General features: G+C 42.1%; 1 protein-coding gene across 10 annotated transcripts in view; it reads left to right on the top strand.

Annotated features, from left to right (window-relative positions):
- The window catches only part of RNF145 (ring finger protein 145), a 118,488-nt gene that overhangs the window by 36,932 nt on the left and 62,977 nt on the right, over positions 1-18,579 (top strand). For 3 of the 10 annotated variants that reach the window (XM_004009029.5, XM_012178876.4, XM_027970465.2), the window contains exon 1: positions 17,083-17,389. The exons of 3 other annotated variants lie outside the window; for them this stretch is intronic. The gene's annotated coding sequence lies outside the window, so the exon portion shown is untranslated. Of the gene's footprint in view, positions 1-16,776; positions 16,957-17,082; positions 18,330-18,579 lie in introns of those variants that run through there. 4 more of the 10 variants (XM_042250683.2, XM_042250685.2, XM_042250684.2 and 1 more) reach the window with 2 other exon arrangements.

The following is an 18,579-nucleotide window of genomic DNA, read 5'->3' as shown; positions in this document are numbered from 1 at the left end:
TCCTCCTGCCCTCAATCTTTCCCAACATCAAGGTCTTTTCCAATGAGTCAGCTCTTCACATAAGGTGGCCAAAGTATTGGAGTTTCAGCTTCAACATCAGTCCTTCCAATGAACACCCAGGACTGATTTCCTTTAGGATGGGCTGGTTGGATCTCCTTGCAGTCCAAGGGACTCTCAAGAGTTTTCTCCAACACCACAGTTCAAAAGCATCAATTCTTCAGGACTCAGCTTTCTTTGTAGTCCAACTCTAACATCCATACATGACCACAGGAAAAACCATAGCCTTGACTAGACAGACCTTTGTTGACAAAGTAATATCTCTGCTTTTTAATAAGCTGTCTAGGTTGGTCATAACTTTCCTTCCAATTTCATGGCTTCTTTTAATTTCAAGGCTGCAATCACCATCTGCAGTGATTTTGGAGCCCCCCAAAATAAAGTCAGCCACTGTTTTCACAGTTCCCCATCTATTTCCCATGAAGTGATGGGACCAGATGCCATGATCTTCGTTTTCTGAATGTTGAGCTTTAAGCCAACTTTTTCACTCTCCTTTTTCACTTTCAGCAAGAGACTCTAGTTCTTCTTCACTTTCTGCCATAAGGGTGGTATCATCTGCATATCTGAGGTTATTGATGTTTCTCCCGGCAATCTTGATTCCAGCTTCTGTTTCTTCTAGTCCAGTGTTTCTCATGATGTACTCTGCATAGAAGTTAAATAAGCAGGGTGACAATATACAGCCTTGACGGACTCCTTTTCCTATTTGGAACCAGTCTGTTGTTCCATGTCCAGTTCTAACTGTTGCTTCCTGACCTGCATACAGATTTCTCAAGAGGTAGGTCAGGTGGTCTGGTATTCCCATCTCTTTCAGAATTTTCCACAGTTTATTGTGATCCACACAGTCAAAGGCTTTGGCATAGTCAATAAGCAGAAATAGATGTTTTTTCTGGAACTCTCTTGCTTTTTCCATGATCCAGCGGATGTTGGCAATTTGATCTCTGGTTCCTCTGCCTTTTCTAAAACCAGCTTGAACATCTGGAAGTTCACAGTTCCATATTGCTGAAGCCTGGCTTGGAGAATTTTGAGATTACTTTACTAGCGTGTGAGATGAGTGCAATTGTGCAGTAGTTTGAGCATTTTTTGGCATTGCTTTTGGGATTGGAATGAAAACTGACCTTTTCCAGTCCTGAGGCCACTGCTGAGTTTTCCAAATTTGCTGGCATATTGAGTGCAGCACTTTTACAGCATCATCATTTAGGATTTGAAGTAGCTCAACTTGAATTCCATCACTTCCACTAGCTTTGTTCATAGTGATGCTTTCTAAGGCCCACTTGACTTCACATTCCAGGTTGTTGTTTAAGCCACCCAATTTGTGGTAATTTGTTACAGCAGGCCTAGGAATTCAATACAGAAAACAAGAAATGGAAGTGTTTTATGAAGGAGGTTTAATGGACCCATGGTATGCTGGCTGAGAAGGAGACTAGGGTGAGGACTGGCAAGACTTTGATGACCTTTCTGGGAACAGTTTCAGCTGAATATTTGGGATAGAATTCTTATTAGAGTGAATCAGGGCCTGGGGGAGGGAGAATGGGGAGGAAGGAAGTTGAGGCAGTGGCTATAGACAACTTTTCACAACATGTTCAGAGTGTGGAGGATGGTTGTGGGGTAGAAAGTGAGGGGAAGTTTTTTTTTAATGATTACCATCCTAAATATGTTTATATGCTAGTGGCAGTCATCTAGTAGGGAGAAAAGTTGATGGTACAAAGGAGAAGGGGAATTACTGCAGATTCAGGTCTTTGAGAAAGCCAGAGAGGCTGAAATTCAGATCACCCAGTGGAGGATCTGGTCTTTGATAGAAGAAGGGAACTTTCTCCTACTGTACAAGAAGGAAGCCCCAGAATATCATTCTAAATACTGTTAAAGAGCCCTGGTGGATGGATGAAGAATTTGACAGACTGCTTCTATTTTCTCAGCTACTCACTCACCTAAAAGTGAGTGGACGAGAGAGGATGGGTGGTATTGGAGGTTGGAGTAGGAGGTAGAGTAAACCACTCTTGGGAATGGAGAACAAACTCATCAGGACAATGCAATGGGTTTGTGGAGCAGTGCTGAGGCCTAAGCTCTGAGATTTGTGATCAGTTGTGTGGTTTATCCAGCCATATCAGCCTTGCAGGTTCAGGGCAGATAGAGGGGAAAGAAAGTTAAGGACATTTACAAGCAAGACATTTAAATGGTAGACTATAGAATCTGTGGGCTTCCCAGGTGGCTCAGTGGTAAAGAATCTGCCTGGCAAGCAGGAGACATGGGTTTGGTCAATGAGTCAGGAAGATTCCCTAGAAAATGAAATGGCAACCCATTCTAGTATTCTTGGCTGGGAAATCCCATGGACAGAGAAGCCTGGAAGGCTATAGTCCATGGGATTGCAAAAGAGTTGTACATGACTTAGAGACTACGCAACAACAACAACAGAATCTATGGTGGGTAAAGAGAGATGTAAAGACCTAAGAGGGATATGTAAAGAATTGGTAGGTTCAGTGAATTGGAAGCTTGGTACTGAGAAGAACATGAGTGTGGGCACTATAAAAAACAGAATCAGTATATTTGTAGGAGAGACCAGAGAGAAAGATGCTCAAAATAAAAATTTTAGAAGTTGATGTTAAAAGACAGTTTGAGAGGTAACTATGGACATAGGTGGGTTGGAGGAAAAGATCGTTTAAGTGAGAGGGTTGAACTAGGAGATTGGGGAGAGAAGAATGGGAAACAATTGGTGAATCTGTACAGGATTTCCTTTGGGGTGATGAAAATGTTCTGGAACTAGGGAGAGATTAGTTGTACAACGTGGTGAATGTACTACATGTCACTGAATTTTTTACTTTAATTGATTTTATTGTATGTAAATTTCACCTCAATAATAATAAAGAAAGAATAAAAAACACATGGATTTTCTATGTGGTTGCTGAAGTCACCAAGAATGAGGACACAAGCAGAGATAGAGAACTCAGTGAGCCAGGTAGAAGGTTATTAGTGACCTGGGGAGGGTGACTAAGCATGAAGTCATACCACGCCTAGTGTTGCAACAGTGTGTCATCCTGTAAATTTGTTTCTGGCTTGCTCCATGTTCATCCAACCAGATTTTAAAAGACTTAACTGTATACAGTATGCTAAACAGAAGGGAATGAAGGTGAGAGGGTAAAAGAAAAATAAACTGACTCATACCATGAAAACATTTATAATTAAGCAAAGGAGAAGATACACGCAAAGCAGCTTTAAAACAAGGCAGTATAAGTAGTCCATCCATCTAACATCAGTAAGAGGTTTGAAGGCAGGAATTACCTGTTTCATTTATATCATACTTAACATCTTCGGAAACTATGTGTTCCGATTCATTTAGCATCTAACATTTATCTAGCATCTAACAAATGCTAAGAATGTGCTTTATAAATATTGACTGACATTTAGTCTCTTTAGTATCCTTGGATAGTGAAGTTATAAGCATGGTAAGCCAAAGTAAAAACAGCAATAATAACAATAGGTAATGTTGCTTTTCTTGTCCCCAGAATTGTTGAAAGCAATATCTATATCTATATCTATACCTATATCTATATATATAGAGAGAGTGTGTGTGTTTGTGTAAAACGTAATCTATGAGTAAGGTGCTATTACATGGGAAATTAGGCACAGGAAGGTTGAGAAACTTGCTCAAACCCACACAGCTAGGAAGTAGCAGGACCAGAGTGTGAACCCAGACAGAGTAACTCTTGGCTCCACTCTTTTAGCTACCATCTCCCTCTTCTATTTAAGAAAAGGAAATTTCCATGCTATACTCTGAAGTCTGTGCCCCAAGGCAAACTTTCTCATTTTGTGCAGTCTTGTACAGACATCAAAGAGTGCTCACAGGAAATATTTCTGAAGAATTACTCTCCTTCTTGTTTGTAGAGGTAGTTCAGGGAAAAATAATGATAATGTATTCATTACCAAAGGGAGACCAGTGGAGTTTGAGTTCTAGACTCTGAGAGGTGGCTCTTTGTACAAACTCATTACCTCTCTGGAATGGTCAGTCTGACAGAGGGCAGGGTACAGTAGTCAGGGACGCAACACACCAACCCAGATGTGTCTGCATTTAATCTGAGCTCTGCTCTTGACTAGTTAATTGTGTGACTTCCGGTAAGTTACTTAACCTCTCTCTACCTCAGTTTCCTCATTTTAAAGACGGAGACAATTATTCTACCTACTTCCTAGGGTTTTTCGCGAGATTAAATGTGATGATTCACGTAAACCACCTCGTACAGAACCTAGAGCAGAGTGAAGGCCCAATACAAACTACTCTCCTGCACACACTCTTCAGTGCTGCTCCGTTTCTTGTTAAAGTCTGAACTCCTTAGCATGGCCTGGAAGGTCTTTCCTTAACTCCTGAACCGACTCCAGCTTACCTCATCACTATCCACTTTCCCTCTCTTAATCTGTGTGTGAGTCGCTCAGTCACATCCAATTTTTTGCAACCTCATGGACTGTAGCTGCTCAGGCTCCTCTGGAGTGGGTTGCCATTCCTTTCTCCAGAGGACTGTAAAGCTGAGATCCTATCATAATTGTATGCTTGTCATTCTTGCATGTACTTCATACTCTGGGGCTACCTAGCAATATCCCTAATGTAGTCAAAACACAATCCAATTCTGTCACCCACTAGCCCTTTGCATTTTTATTCAGAACAGGTAATTTTGTCCTGCCCTCCAATGTAAACATGGGCAGATCCCAGGACTTCTTAATTAGTGTGGAGTGCTACTCATTTTATAAGTCACAAATAACAGTCTTGATTTGTAGTAAGAATGTTTCTAGGTAAGGAATTAGTTGAACACCTTCATCTCTGTTCAAAAAGGGAGTGTTCTCTCCATGTGTGAAGGCCTGTGGTCACCTTCTGTTCCCTCCTCACTCACTTCCTCCCTGTGCAATAGCAGCTGCATCAGACTCCACCTGGGTGGAAGCCACCTGAAGCAGGACAGGTCAGGGAGAGGCTGTTCTTACTTCTTAACATGTCTTCAGTTTCTCTGGATCTGGCAGATGCTAAACTTGAATCTTTCTTTTCTAGTGCCTCATGCACATCCTTTTTTTAAATTATAATTTATTCTTTGCTTTTTAGATAGCAGCTTATTGAAAAGGATATTTACAGGGGTCCTCAACCTCGGGGATCTAATGACTGATGATCTGAGGTGAAGCTGATGTAAAAATAATAGAAATAGAGCGCACAATAAATGTAATGCGCTTGAATTGTTCCAAAACCATTCTTCTACCCCAAGTCCATGGAAAAATTGTCTTCCACAAATTTTTCTGTCTTCCACAACCAAAAAGGTAGGTGACCACTGGATATATAGCAGAAAGTGATATAATTGATAGAAGAGGACCCACAATATCCAATTACTCTAATTGCTCTGAAAACTACTTCATACAATGACTAGAATAGGGCCCTTCTTGCAGAGTGCACAAGCTCCTTCCACACTGATTGCTAGTTATTTTGTAGAATCTGAACAATCAGCACCCTACTTCAAGTAGTGGAAGCTAGCTGGCTTTTTTGTTTTATTTTTTAATTGAAGTATAGTTGATATATAATGTGTTAATTTTAGGTGAACTATGCCAAGTCGCTCAGTCATGTCCAAATCTTTGCAACCCCATGGACTGTAGCCCACCAGGCTCCTCTGTCCATGGGAGTCTCCAGGCAAGAATACTAGAGTGGGTTGCCATTTCCTACTCCAGAGGATCTTCCCAACCCAGGGAATGAACCCAGGTCTCCCACATTGCAGGCAGATTCTTTACCAACTGACCCACCAGGGAAGCCAAATAATACAGCAAAGTGATTCAATTATACAAATATATATATATATGTGTGTGTGTGTGTGTGTGCATACACACACACACACACACACACACACACATACATACATATATATATATATTCAGATTCTTTTCATTCAGCAGTGGCCAAAGGACTGGAAAAGGTCAGTTTTCATTCCAATCCCAAAGAAAGGCAATGCCAAAGAATGTTCAAACTACTGCACAGTTGCACTTGTCTCATACGCTAGCAAAGCAATGCTCAAAATTCCCCAAGCCAGGCTTCAACAGTACATGAACTATGAACTGCCAGATGTTCAAGCTAGATATAGAAAAACCAGAGGAACCAGAGATCAGATTGCCAATATCTGTTGGATAGAAAAAACAAGAGAATTCCAGAAATACATATGCTTCTGCCTTATTGATTATGTCAAACCTTTGACTGTGTGGATCACAATAAACTGTGGAAAATTCTTCAAGAGATGGGAGCACCAGACCCCCGGACCTGCCTCCTGAGAAAGCTGTGTGCAGGTCAGGAGGCAGCAGTTAGAACCGGACATGGAACAGCAGACTGGCTCCAAATAGGAAAAAGAGTACGTCAAGGCTATATCTTGTCACCGTGCTTATTCAACTTACATGCAGAGTACATTATGCGAAATGCAGGGCTGAATGAAGCACAAGCTGGAATCAAGATTGCCAGGAGAAATATCAATACCCTCAGATATGCAGATGACACCACCCTTATGGCAGAAAGTGAAGAGGAACTGAAGAGCTCTTGATGAAAGTGAAAGAGGAGAGTGAAAAAGCTGGCTTAAAACTCAACATTCAGAAAACTCAACATTCAGAAAGATCATGGCATCCGGTTCCATTACTTCATGGCAAATAGATGGGGAAACAATGGAAACAGTGACAGACTTTATTTTCTTGGGCTCCAAAATGACTGCAGATGGTGACTTTGGCCTTGAAATTAAAACATGCTTGCTCCTTGGAAGAAAAGCTATGACCAACCTAGACAGCAAAAGCAGAGATATAACTTTGCTGAGAAAGGTCCATCTAGTCAAAGCTATGGTTTTTCCAGGAGTCATGTATGGATGTGAGAGTTGGACTATAAAGAAAACTGAGTGTGGAAGAACTGATGCTTTTGAACTGTGGTATTGGAGAAGATTCTTGAGAGTCCCTTGGACTGCAAGGAGATCAAATCAATCCATTCTAAAGGAGATCAGTCCTGAATATTCATTGGGAGGACTGATGTTGAAGCTGAAACTCGAATACTTTGGCCACCTGATGTGAAGAACTGACTTCTTGGGAAAAGACCCTGATGTTGGGAAAGATTGAAGACAAGGGGAGAAGGGGATGACAGAGGATGAGATGGTTGGATGATATCACTGACTCGATGGACATGAATTTGAGCAAGCTCTGAAAGTTGGTGATGGACAGGGAGGCCTGGCATGCTGCAGTCCATGGGGTCGCAGAGTCAGACATGACTGAGCGACTGAACTGAACTGAGTGTGGATATGTTCTAGTTTATCCCTCTCCTCCCCTTCCCCTTTGGTAACCGTAAGTTTTCTATGTCTGTGGGTCTATTTCCATAAAAAGCTAGCTGACTTTTTATTACTGGTCAACTATGGTAAAAACCTGGTGGACCTCCATGTGTTGTTTGAGAATTTTTAATTCTAGTATGAATGACCTGGGTGGGTACATCTCTGTTCTAGGTGATCACATGTGACCGTATGAATAGGATTTTACCTCCAGCTTCTTACTATTGGGTCCTTCTTTCCTTGTGTTTAGTTCTATGGTATAGGACCCTGGACAAGTAGAAACAGCCCTGTTTCTCATGTGGCATGCATCAGATCCCTGGGAAATACACAATGACGAACTCTAGCAATGCTCATGCATCCCAAAGCAGCCACTTCTCCTCTGTAGCCATGGGTAGCTTTCACTTTCACAGGGGGGCACCAGGCACGAGCCATATGCAGGGAATACATTTTAACCTCTGTGAATGGTCCCTTGAGAGATCACGTCATCCCTAGACTAGAGCAGGAAGTATTATCTCCCCCTCTCCCGCCAGAAGACTGCTTTCCTCAGAAGTACTGACAGCAACAGCTCCCTCCAAAGAAACCTTTCCAAAATTCTATCCCCGCTCACCCTTTTACACCATTTGATAACCTTATCTAGCTAAAGGAGCCCAGAAATCTTGGAACTAGTTTGCTCACATTCCTTTTATAAATTATGGCCACTGGGGAGCTTACCTCATACGTATACAGGTCTTTGAATCAGATTTTTTGGCACTTCATTTGACACTAAGATTCCATCTTATCATCTGAAATGTGTGTGTCACGTGTGTGCTCTCCTCCCCTCTATTTGCTTGCTCCTGACTCACTTAGCTGACCCTTGTCTATTTTCAACACTTAGAATGTCTCTCCCTTCCTCCCACCACATAACCCCACAAAATGGGTTGATCTCTTCTGTTTGTATTTCCATGGTAACCTTTGCCCACCTTTATCATAACCAGTCCAGTTCATTCTGTATTAAAACCATTTCTATGTTTGTCCGTAACCTCATGAGACTGGGAGTTCTGGAAGACAAGCGATTCATGAAATTTAGTGTTATATCCTCAAAGGCTAACAAAATACAATTTAAATTCCCGTTCCCGTCAGCAATAACATAAAACTCCTCAAATATCTTAGGAATTTATGTAATAAAAAAGATATGCAAGACTTCTGTGTCAAAAACTAAAAATCTCAGTGGAGTCTTGGAAAACTCAACAAGCCAAAATTCCAAATCTGATTCCATACTCGATAAGAAAATGTGAAAAACCAGGATCCTCTCGAAGAAAACAAAACAAAAGAGAGAAAACCAGGAGGGGAGACTAACTCTACCATATATTAAGACTTCTTATTTAGTCAGAGTACCTGAAATTGTTGTTATTGATACAAGTAAAGACAAACACATCAGTGCTTTGGAATAGAAAGTTCAGGAACAGATCCCCTCAGGCACATTGATTTATGTCAGTGAAGGCACCACAGAGCAGTAGGAAAAACAGGCTGAAAACAACCATTAAACAAAAATATGAAATTTAAATTATGAAATTATGTTCATCAAAAAACACTAGAGAATGAAAAGGGAAGCTGTAGAAACAAAAGATTTTTGCAGTATATATAATTTAAAAGGGGTTTGCATTCTGAATATATTGGATTGGCCAAAAAGGTCATTCAGGTTTTTGGGAAATAGGTGTTATGAAAAAAACTGGATGAGCTTTTTTGGCCAGCCCCAAACTAAGGATTACAAAACAAAAAGCAAAAGGTAAATAAGACAGGAGAAAATTGGGTAACAGACTAGAGCGATTCACAAAAGAGGAAGTACAAAAGGCCACCAAACATGAAAACGTACTTGACCTTGTCAGCAATTGGGGAAATGCCAAGTTAAAAACTCCACTAGAATGGCTAAAATTAAAAGGACTGACAATCTTAATTGCAGGCCAGAATATAGAGCAGTAAGAACTCTGATAGATTGCTAACGGGAGTGTAAATTGGTGTTAACATCTTGGAAGACATTTTGGAGTTATCCGAGAAAGTTGAATACAGGCAAACCCTTAGGCCAGCAGTTCTCTTCAAGAGAAATACGTGCACATATACCCCAAAAGACAAGTGCAGAAGTGGTGATATTAGCATTCATAGTAGCCTCAAATTGGAATTTGGTTTGAACCAAAATTGGAAACAAAACTGGAATTTGTTCATGAACCCAAAGGTTCATAAATAGAAGATTGAATAAATAATATTCATAAGACTGAAATCTAGAATGCAGTGAAAATGAACTGCAGTTTCACACGAGAATATAATTGAATCTTAAACACAATATTAAGCAGAAAAAGCTCATCTCAAAAGGATAGTTGCCATATGATTTCATTTGTATAAAATTATATAAAATTCAACAACAGGCAAAAGAAAATACAGTATTCAGGGATTCATACTTAGGTGGTCAAACAAACAAACAAAAAAAAACAAGTCACTATATTAAATCAGAAAAATGGTTACCACTGTGGTTAGTGAGACAGTTGTGAATAGGTAAGAGTATGTGGGAGACTTCTGAGAGTATTATCAAACTTTTATTTCTGGATAGTAGTTAAATCAGAGGTCCCTAACCTCTAGGATATAATGCCTAATGATCCGAGGTAGAGCTAATATAATAATAATAGAAATAAATGCAATGTGCTTGAATCATTGCAAAAGCATCTCCCCACCCTGCCTGCCCTGATCCATGGAAAAATTGTCTTCCCCAAAACTTGTCCCTGGTACCAAAAAGGGTGGGGACTGCTGAGTTAAATGGTTGTGTTTTATAATAACTTGTTCAGTTGAACAGTTGTGTTTCTTTGTGCTTATCATCGTAATTTTTTTGTAATTACTTCCTCATCTTCATAACAGCATATTTTACTGACTAGCAAATTGAAAGGATTGAAGGCCTTGGGACTCTTTTAACTGCAGATAACAGAAAATGCAACCCAAACTGGCTTAAGCAAAAAAGGTAATTTTATTGGCTAATATAATTAAAGATAGAGTATGGACATGCTGGTTTCAGATGAGGCTTAGGTTGGGGCTCATACATGGTGACCAGGTCCTGGTTTCTTTTTATATCCCAGGTTCTTTTACTTCCTTTGGCAAATTTTCAAATTGGCTCTTCCCTTTTGAATCTAGGATGGCCTCCTGTAGTCCATGAAATTACAGGAAATAATATATATGACAGTCAATAGCCATTTGTTGGGATGGCCAAAAAGTTTGTTTGAGTTTTTCTGTAAGATGGTATGGAATAGCTCAAACGAACTTTTTTTTTTTTTTTTTTGGCCAATCCAGTATTTAGTTAGATATCATCATGCTTGAAAAGCAACACAGTTTTATTTTACTAACCATCTCAGATTTACTTAGAATCAAGACAAAGAAAGTGACTGGGCAGGACAGAGGGACACCAGTGGAGCTTAAATCTGAAGACAACAACAAAACATTTTTTTTTTCCTTTGCTGATGTGAGAGATTCAGAATAGTCACAGGCACTCAGACTAATTAAAAACAAAGCTGGCTTGTAAGACATAACAATAACATCATGGGTGAAACTTGATTGGATCTTGGTTAGAAAAAAAGTTGTCTGTAAAAGATATTTTAAGGAGAATTGGGGAAAATTGAGTATTGGCTGGATGGTAAAAAGATTTAGGGAATTATACTTTGTTTTCTTCAGTGTAGTAATAGCATTTGGTAATACTGGAAAAAGCTCTTATTTTTAGAAGAGGCAGGCTAGAGCATTTAGGGGTGCAACATGTTGATGTCTGCAACTTACTCTCAAATAGCTCAACAAAAGACACACACAGATAAAGCAAACATTCAAAACTTTAACAAATGTTGAATGTTGAATGAATCAAGATGGTGAGTATATGAGTGATGATTCTAATATTCTTTTAATTCCTGTATATATTTGAAGCTCTTCAAAATAAAAAGTTGGTGAAATAAAAAATGTCTGGGGAGGGGGAAAGCTAAAAAAATGCTGACCAAACAAAAAGCTGACATATTTCTATGTTTTTTCTTCCTGCAGCCTAGGCATTACTTGCACAAGAGGCAGAAAAAGATAAATTTATTTTGGTATTCAAGCAATATACAAGATCTATTGCTTTTGCAATTATCCACGAAAATATTTATTTAACACCAACTAGGTGTATGCATCTCATTGTTAATAGGGAGTTATAATTTTATCTCTGTCTGACTTTATTACAGATTAACTGTTGCCAACCAAATACCAAAGATGGGAGGAAGGAAACTAATAGAAACGGCAACCCACTCCAGTACTCTTGCCTAGAAAATCCCATGGACGGAGAAGCTTGATGCAGGCTACTGTCCATGGGGTCGCAAAGAGTCGGGCACAACTGAGCGACTTCACTTTACTTTGAAACATAAACATTAGCCTACATCGTTTATTTATTTTTTGTTATAATCCTGTGAAGTAAATACTGTTTACAGATGGTAGATGGAGTCATTTGTATACTTGGAACAGACAGGATCCTGCATCTAACAAGTAGGGGACATCTGAACCTAAGAGTAAATCTCTCATCATACATTGCTGGTTGGAATATAAAATGGAACAGTCACTCTGGAAAACAGTCTGGCAGTTTCTAAAAAAATTAAATATTGAGTTACCATGTACATGCACGCTAAGTCGCTTCAGTTGTATCCCATAGATCCTATGAACTGTAGCCTTCCAGGCCCCTCTGTCCATGGGATTTTCTAGGCAAGAATACTGGAGTGGGTTGCCATGCTCTCCTCCAGGGGATCTTTCCGACTCAGGGATCAAACCTGCATCTCCTGTGGCTCCTGCATTGCAGGTGGATTCTTTACTGCTGAGCCACCGGAAAAGCATTTGAGTTACTGTATAACCCAGCAATTTAATTCTAAGTTTATACCCAAGAGAAATAAAAATATTTTCACACAAAAGCTCATAGTACATAAATATTCATAGAGTAAAAAAGTGGAAACAACCCAAATATCCATCAGCTGATGAATGGATAGACAAAATGTAATATATTCTTACAATAGAATTCTATTTGGCAATTTAAAGAAATGAAGTACTAATACATGCTACAACATTTATGAAACTTGGAAACACTGTGCTCAGTGAAATAAGCCAGACATGAAAGATTGCATCTTATATTACTTCATTTATATGAAACAGCTAGAATAGGCAAATGTGTAGAGACAGAAGTGATTGCCTAAGGCTAGAGGAAGGGAAAGTGACTGCTAATGGATACAGGAATTTTTATCTTTAAAAGGGAGATAATGATAAAAATGTTCTAAAATTGATGGTAGTGATGGTTGTACAATTCTGTAAATATACTAAAACCCACTGAATTTTATAATTTAAAATAGGTATAATGTATGATATGTGAATTATATCTCAATTATATTTCAAAAAGAGTGACTCTACTAAACCATGTTGCCTAAGAAAACTATAGATTTTCTCTTAGAACTGGCTTTCAAAATCAAACCATGGAGGTAGCCAGGGTGAATGACATTTTATATCTCATTAAGGTTCTTCTGTTCTAGAGAGTTAACTCTTTTTTAATTGGACAAAGAAAACCTTCAAAGTGCCCAGAAAATACTAGGAATCAATGAATAGATGACTGAATAAATGAATTCATAAAAATTCTCCTTTCCCTATATTTCCAACGTTGGCTATCCAGGTTCTTTGGATTTTGGCCCCATTATGAGGCCCTCACAGCATTAGAGTCTTTTCCAATGAGTTAACTCTTCGCATGAGGTGGCCAAAGTACTGGAGTTTCAGCTTTAGCATCATTCCTTCCAAAGAAATCCCAGGACTGATCTCCTTTAGAATGGACTGGTTGGATCTTCTTGCAGTCCAAGGGACTCAAGAGTCTTCTCCAACACCACAGTTCAAATGCATCAGTGCTTCGGCTCTCAACTTTCTGTATAGTCCAACTCTCACATCCATACATGACTATTGGAAAAACCATAACTTTAAATAGACGGACCTTTGTTGGCAAAGCAATGTCTCTGCTTTTCAATATGCTGTCTAGGTTTGACATAACTTTTCTTCCAAGGAGTAAGCGTCGTCTAATTTCAAGGCTGCAGTCACCATCTGCAGTGATTTTGAAGCCCCCCAAAATAGTCTGCCACTGTTTTCAGTTTCACCATCTATTTGCCATGAAATGATGGGACTGGATGCCATGATCTTAGTTTTCTGAATGTTGAGCTTTAAGCCAACTTTTTCACTCTCCTCTTTCACTTTCATCAAGAGGCTTTTTAGTTCCTCTTCACTTTCTGCCATAAGGGTGGTGTCATCTGCATATCTGAGGTTATTGATATTTCTCCAAATATCAATCTAACTGTTGCTTCCTGACTTGCATACAGATTTCTCAAGATTCAGGTCAGGTGGTCTGGTATTCCTATCTCTTTCAGAATTTTCCACAGTTTATTGTGATCCACACAGTCAAAGGCTTTGGCATAGTCAATAAAGCAGAAATAGATGTTTTGCTGGAACTCTCTTGCTTTTTCCATGATCCAGCGGATGTTGGCAATTTGATCTCTGGTTCCTCTGCCTTTTCTAAAACCAGGTTGAACATCAGGGAGTTCACGGTTCACATATTGCTGAAGCCTGGCTTAGAGAATTTTGAGCATTACTTTACTAGTGTGTGAGATGAGTGCAATTGTGTGGTAGTTTGAGCATTCTTTGGCATTTCCTTTCTTTGGGATTGGAATGAAAACTGACCTTTTCCAGTCCTGTGGCCACTGCTGAATTTTCCAAATTTTGTGGCATATTGAGTGCAGCACTTTCACAGCATCATCTTTTAGGATCATTAGCAAGAGTTAATTCTATAAGGAACTCAGAAACTAGCCTTTTGGAATGGCTGGAACTGTAACAAATATACACTCTTGCAAACTCTGAGCTGACTTCTTCCTCAATGTTGAATATGGCTAGTGGACAGTAAGATAGCCTTAGGGCTTCCCTGATGGCTCAGTAGATAAAGAATCTTCTTGAAATGCAGGAGTCTGCCTGCAAGGCAGGAGACCCAGATTTGATCTCTGGGTGGGGAACATCCCCTGGAGAAGGAAATGACAGCACACTTTAGGATTCTTGCTTGGGAAATCCCTTGGACAGAGGAGCCTGGTGGGTTACAATCCATGCAGTCCCAAAACAGTCAGACAGGACTGAGTGAGTAAACTGCTACCAAGATAACCTTTAGAATCCTGAACTGCCTGCCATTCCACAAATGTAAACACTCCACTTATCTCCTTCTAGCACATTAAGTTAATTCCTTTTATGACCAAGATATGGCAGTTGGGTATATCTTTAAGCTTGGTTCCAGGTACTCACCATGTTTTTCTCCTTACCTTTCCCAATTTGTGTGCTTTTGGGTGTTTCTAGAAAGTACTTGCTCTCTTTTATTTGAGATTGTAAAAACAGGAAAAAAGTCACATGAGATTGCCTCATTTATTTGAGCAGTCCTCTCTAATACCCCACCCCACCCCCCCACCCCCTGCTCTTTATCCCACTGTTTTTCTCTTTAGTGTGATTTGGTTACCTGTTTCTGGCTCTTTAGAGCTTTTTTAAAACTGGATTAGCAGCAGTGTAATAGCAGTAACCCTTTAATTACTGGAGTAATTTTCTTTGCTTGTTTTGAACCCCAGCATTTATAGGCAGCTGCTATAAAAACCAAGTGTGACTTTTTTCCTGCTTTTACAAGTTCAGGGAACTTACAGTAAAGGTTATAGGACTTTGAACCCAATTTTTCCCTTAAAAAAAGGAAAGGTCAGAGCTGAGGTAGACTTTGCTTCCATTTAAACAAACACAGAAATCCAGTATCAGTGCTAAAGGAATACTTTCAAGATTCTGTCATTCACCTGGGAAGAATACATAAATCCTGTTTATGTAGTTTTGACTTCATGTTAATCTTGTTTTTGGCCTTACATTTCATTTTCTTGACTGAGTCAGTAGTAAAATTGTGAAAACAGGAGGAAATCAAAGGAAAGACCTTGCTGTCTTGGGCAGTTTCCTATTCCAGTCATTAGTCATGTGTCCTCTGTAATTCTGTGTGTGTGTGTAATTTCTCATTTACCAGGCTATATTGAGAGACTCATAAAACTGCCTCTTTGCCATGTAGCAGGCTTAATGATTATTCTTAAGTAGTCTAAGGCACAAGGATGAAAGGTGGCCAATCCCCAGAAATTTTAAAAACTTAAATTTCTTTAGGGAAGTTACTCTGAATTTGATTGATTGATGCCTCCAGAAATTACATTTTCTAAATGTAGAGCTTGTGTTTACAGTTTTAGCTAGATAGAGAGGTGGTCTTCCCAAGTGGCACTAGTGGTAAAGAACTCACCTGCCAATGCAGGAGACATGAGAGATGCGACTTCAATCCTTGGGTCAGGAAGATCCCCTGGAGGAGGGCATGGCAACCCACTCCAGTATTTTTGCCTGGAGAATTCCATGGACAGAGGAGGCTTGTAGGCTACAGTCCACAGGGTCGAAAAAGAGTCAGACGGGACTGAAGTGACTTGACATGCAAAGATGTCTCAGAATTGGGGGTTTACCTTTAAGCTTACCAATGCTAAAGGCTTGAATTTTCAAGGAGGGCCTCCAACACAGATCTAGGTGGAAGGACCTTAATTTCTTTTGTAACAGGCAGAAGTTGAGACTTAACAATTTCAATCTAGTGGCAACATTTTATCCACTACTGAGTGTGTGATCTTCTGTGCCTATAGGCATTGCCAACCTCAAAGTGATTGTCTAGGAACTAACCAAAGAGGAAGGAAAGATGTAGGGCTTTATTTATTTATTTTTTTTTTGAAGGGGCTGAGGGCGAGGGAATTTGTTGAGGGTCATTGAGGCTAGGAAGTAGATAAAGCCCAGAAGACCAGAAACATTCTTGATTCATTCTTGGTACAAACAATGTGTTTCAGGCTTTTTTCTGTGGGTAAATTGAGAACAGTTCCTGCCCCACAAGGTATGTTAACATTTGTCAGTTCTAGTGATTTTGACAGAACAAATGGATTTGCTAATCTTGGGAAGTGTGATGGTACGTTAATTTGTTTTTAACCTTAGACTAAAAGGACATACAGGTACCATTTAATTACATACAACAATAAAATTCTTTGAACAAGTTCTTTAAACCAGAGTTGGAATTCTTAAAGATACTCAATGCGTAGTTCCAATTCACTTATTCATATATCCACTCACTTATTCAATAGAAGTTTTATTGGGCGCCTGTTCTGCGCTAGGCAGTGCTGAGCCATCACAGATACGGTCTCTGACGCCAAGGAGTTGACAGTCTAGACCAGTCAGTAGGGAGTTAAAAAAAAAAAAATCTGGCCTCTTTGCTACTGCGGTTGCATCAGGTTAAGGATCAGCCTCTCCAATTCTCCCACGTGGTCCTGGCAGGTAAGTGTGGGTGTGAGCGCGTGTGGCTCCTGGTGTTTGGGGAGTGTGAGAGCGCACGTGTGTCAGAATGGTGCGTGTCACAGTGCGCGTGCAGATGTCGGCATGGCACGCGTCTCCATAGCGGCGGGAGCCTGGCTGTGTAGGCTGCGGGAGGCGTGTGTCTCCCACCCGTGTACCGGAGGCGGCGCGGGTACCACCCGGCGGCGCGATTGTGAGTGAGCGCGAGGGCGCGCACACGCGCGCCCGTACGGGGGAGGGGCGCGCCGCGCTGGCAGCGCCGCGCGCAGGCGCAGAGCACTGAAGCCTGGCTGCTGCCGCCGCAGAGCGCCGGGGGCGGGAGGAGTGAACGAAGAAGGCCATGGCTGCCGCCGGCTGCTAAGGAGCTCGGCCCGCGAGCGCCTGCCGCCGCGGACGATGGTGACCGCACGGGTCGGGCTGCTGCCGCCTCCGCTGCCGCCGCCTCCCGAGACGCAGCATCCAAGGCCCGGCGCGGAGAAGCCGCCGCTGTGAGCCGCGCCGTCCCGGCCCCTGCTGCCGCCGCCCGAGAAGAGCGGGAGGGCAGGCGAGCGAGAGAGCCGGGGAGTTGCGGAGCCGTTCTGTCCGCCGGCGGCGCCTCCCCGTGGGGAGGGAGGCCGCAGCCTGAGGTGAACGAGCCGTCCGCCCGGGTCGGCCCCTTCTTCTCCCGGCGCCCTCGCCCGCATCCTGCATCCTCTCTTCTCCCCCTCCCCCGTCCCTCTTCACTCCCTTCCTCCATCCCGTCGCCCGCTCCGTCCTCTTCTCCCCCTTCGCCCCTTTCCCCGTTCGCCTCCTTCCTCTTCTCCCATCCTCGTCCCCACTTCACCCGCAGCACCCCCTCCTTCCCAGCCGCCAGCCCCTCCCTCGGCCCTCCTGGCCCCCGCTTCGGCTCTTCTCCGGCTCTGTCCTACCCTCCCGGGTCCCCGCTCAGAGCCCCTTTCCCAGCTCCCGGGCCTTCCCCGGCCCCTCTCCAACCCCACCCTCCCGGAGAGAGCCCTCGTCTCCCCAGCATTCCTAAGATGCCCTTGCTCTGAGCGCTGCCCCGTCGCCTCCCAGGACCCCCATTTAGGGCCTTTTCCAAGCCCCTTCTGAGCTGCCGTTTTCCAGCTGCTCCTTTCCAGCTCCTTTCCTCCAGTTCCCACTTCCAACTTTCGGTCTTTTGCGTCTTTGTCCACTTGGCTCACGAGGTTCCCTCCTTTGCTTATTTCATCCTCCTCTTCTTTGCTTTACGCAGCCCCAAACTCAGCTTCCCCCCTTTCATTCGGTTTGAGGTGGTTTTGGGGTGCAGAAAGGCCTGCCAAGTCATTCTTCAAATAGGGACCCGTTTGCACTATATCATGTCTGTCAGCCCTTTTTTTTTTTTTTTTTTTTTTACTGTATGAGCGGTCCTCATCCTTTCCTTTTTGTTCCCATCGCTGCTACTCTCGTTTGACAGGCCTTCTGCATCCCTCTCCACTTTTGCTTTTCTCAACCAAGGATCCCAAGACCCTTGCCCGCCCTTTGGGAATAGATCCCCTTTCTGTTCAGGGATGAAGAACTTCGCCCGCGTCTTCCTTCAGAATCCTTTTGGTGCGTGGCGCGGCGGAGCCAGCATCCTTGGCCAGAGGGGAGGGGAGCTCCCTGGCACGGGCCTCTTTCCTGGCAGAGTTTTTGTGGACGTAATCCCCTAGCCCCGCGGCGGCATTGGCCTCGCTGCTGCTGCTGCGCTGCTTGCTTTGCAGCGAGCTGGGCTGGGGTTACTATAGTTCAAACGCGGCTGAGATCAGCAGGCGTGGGGGGCGGGGGAGGCGGTTCGGGGAGAGAGAAAGGGGGCTCTGCT

Source organism: Ovis aries, chromosome 5 (genome assembly GCF_016772045.2).
Source record: "Ovis aries strain OAR_USU_Benz2616 breed Rambouillet chromosome 5, ARS-UI_Ramb_v3.0, whole genome shotgun sequence".
NCBI lineage: Eukaryota > Metazoa > Chordata > Mammalia > Artiodactyla > Bovidae > Ovis > Ovis aries.
The sequence above is the reverse complement of the archived record's forward strand: the minus strand, read 5'-3'. Positions and strand labels throughout refer to the sequence as shown.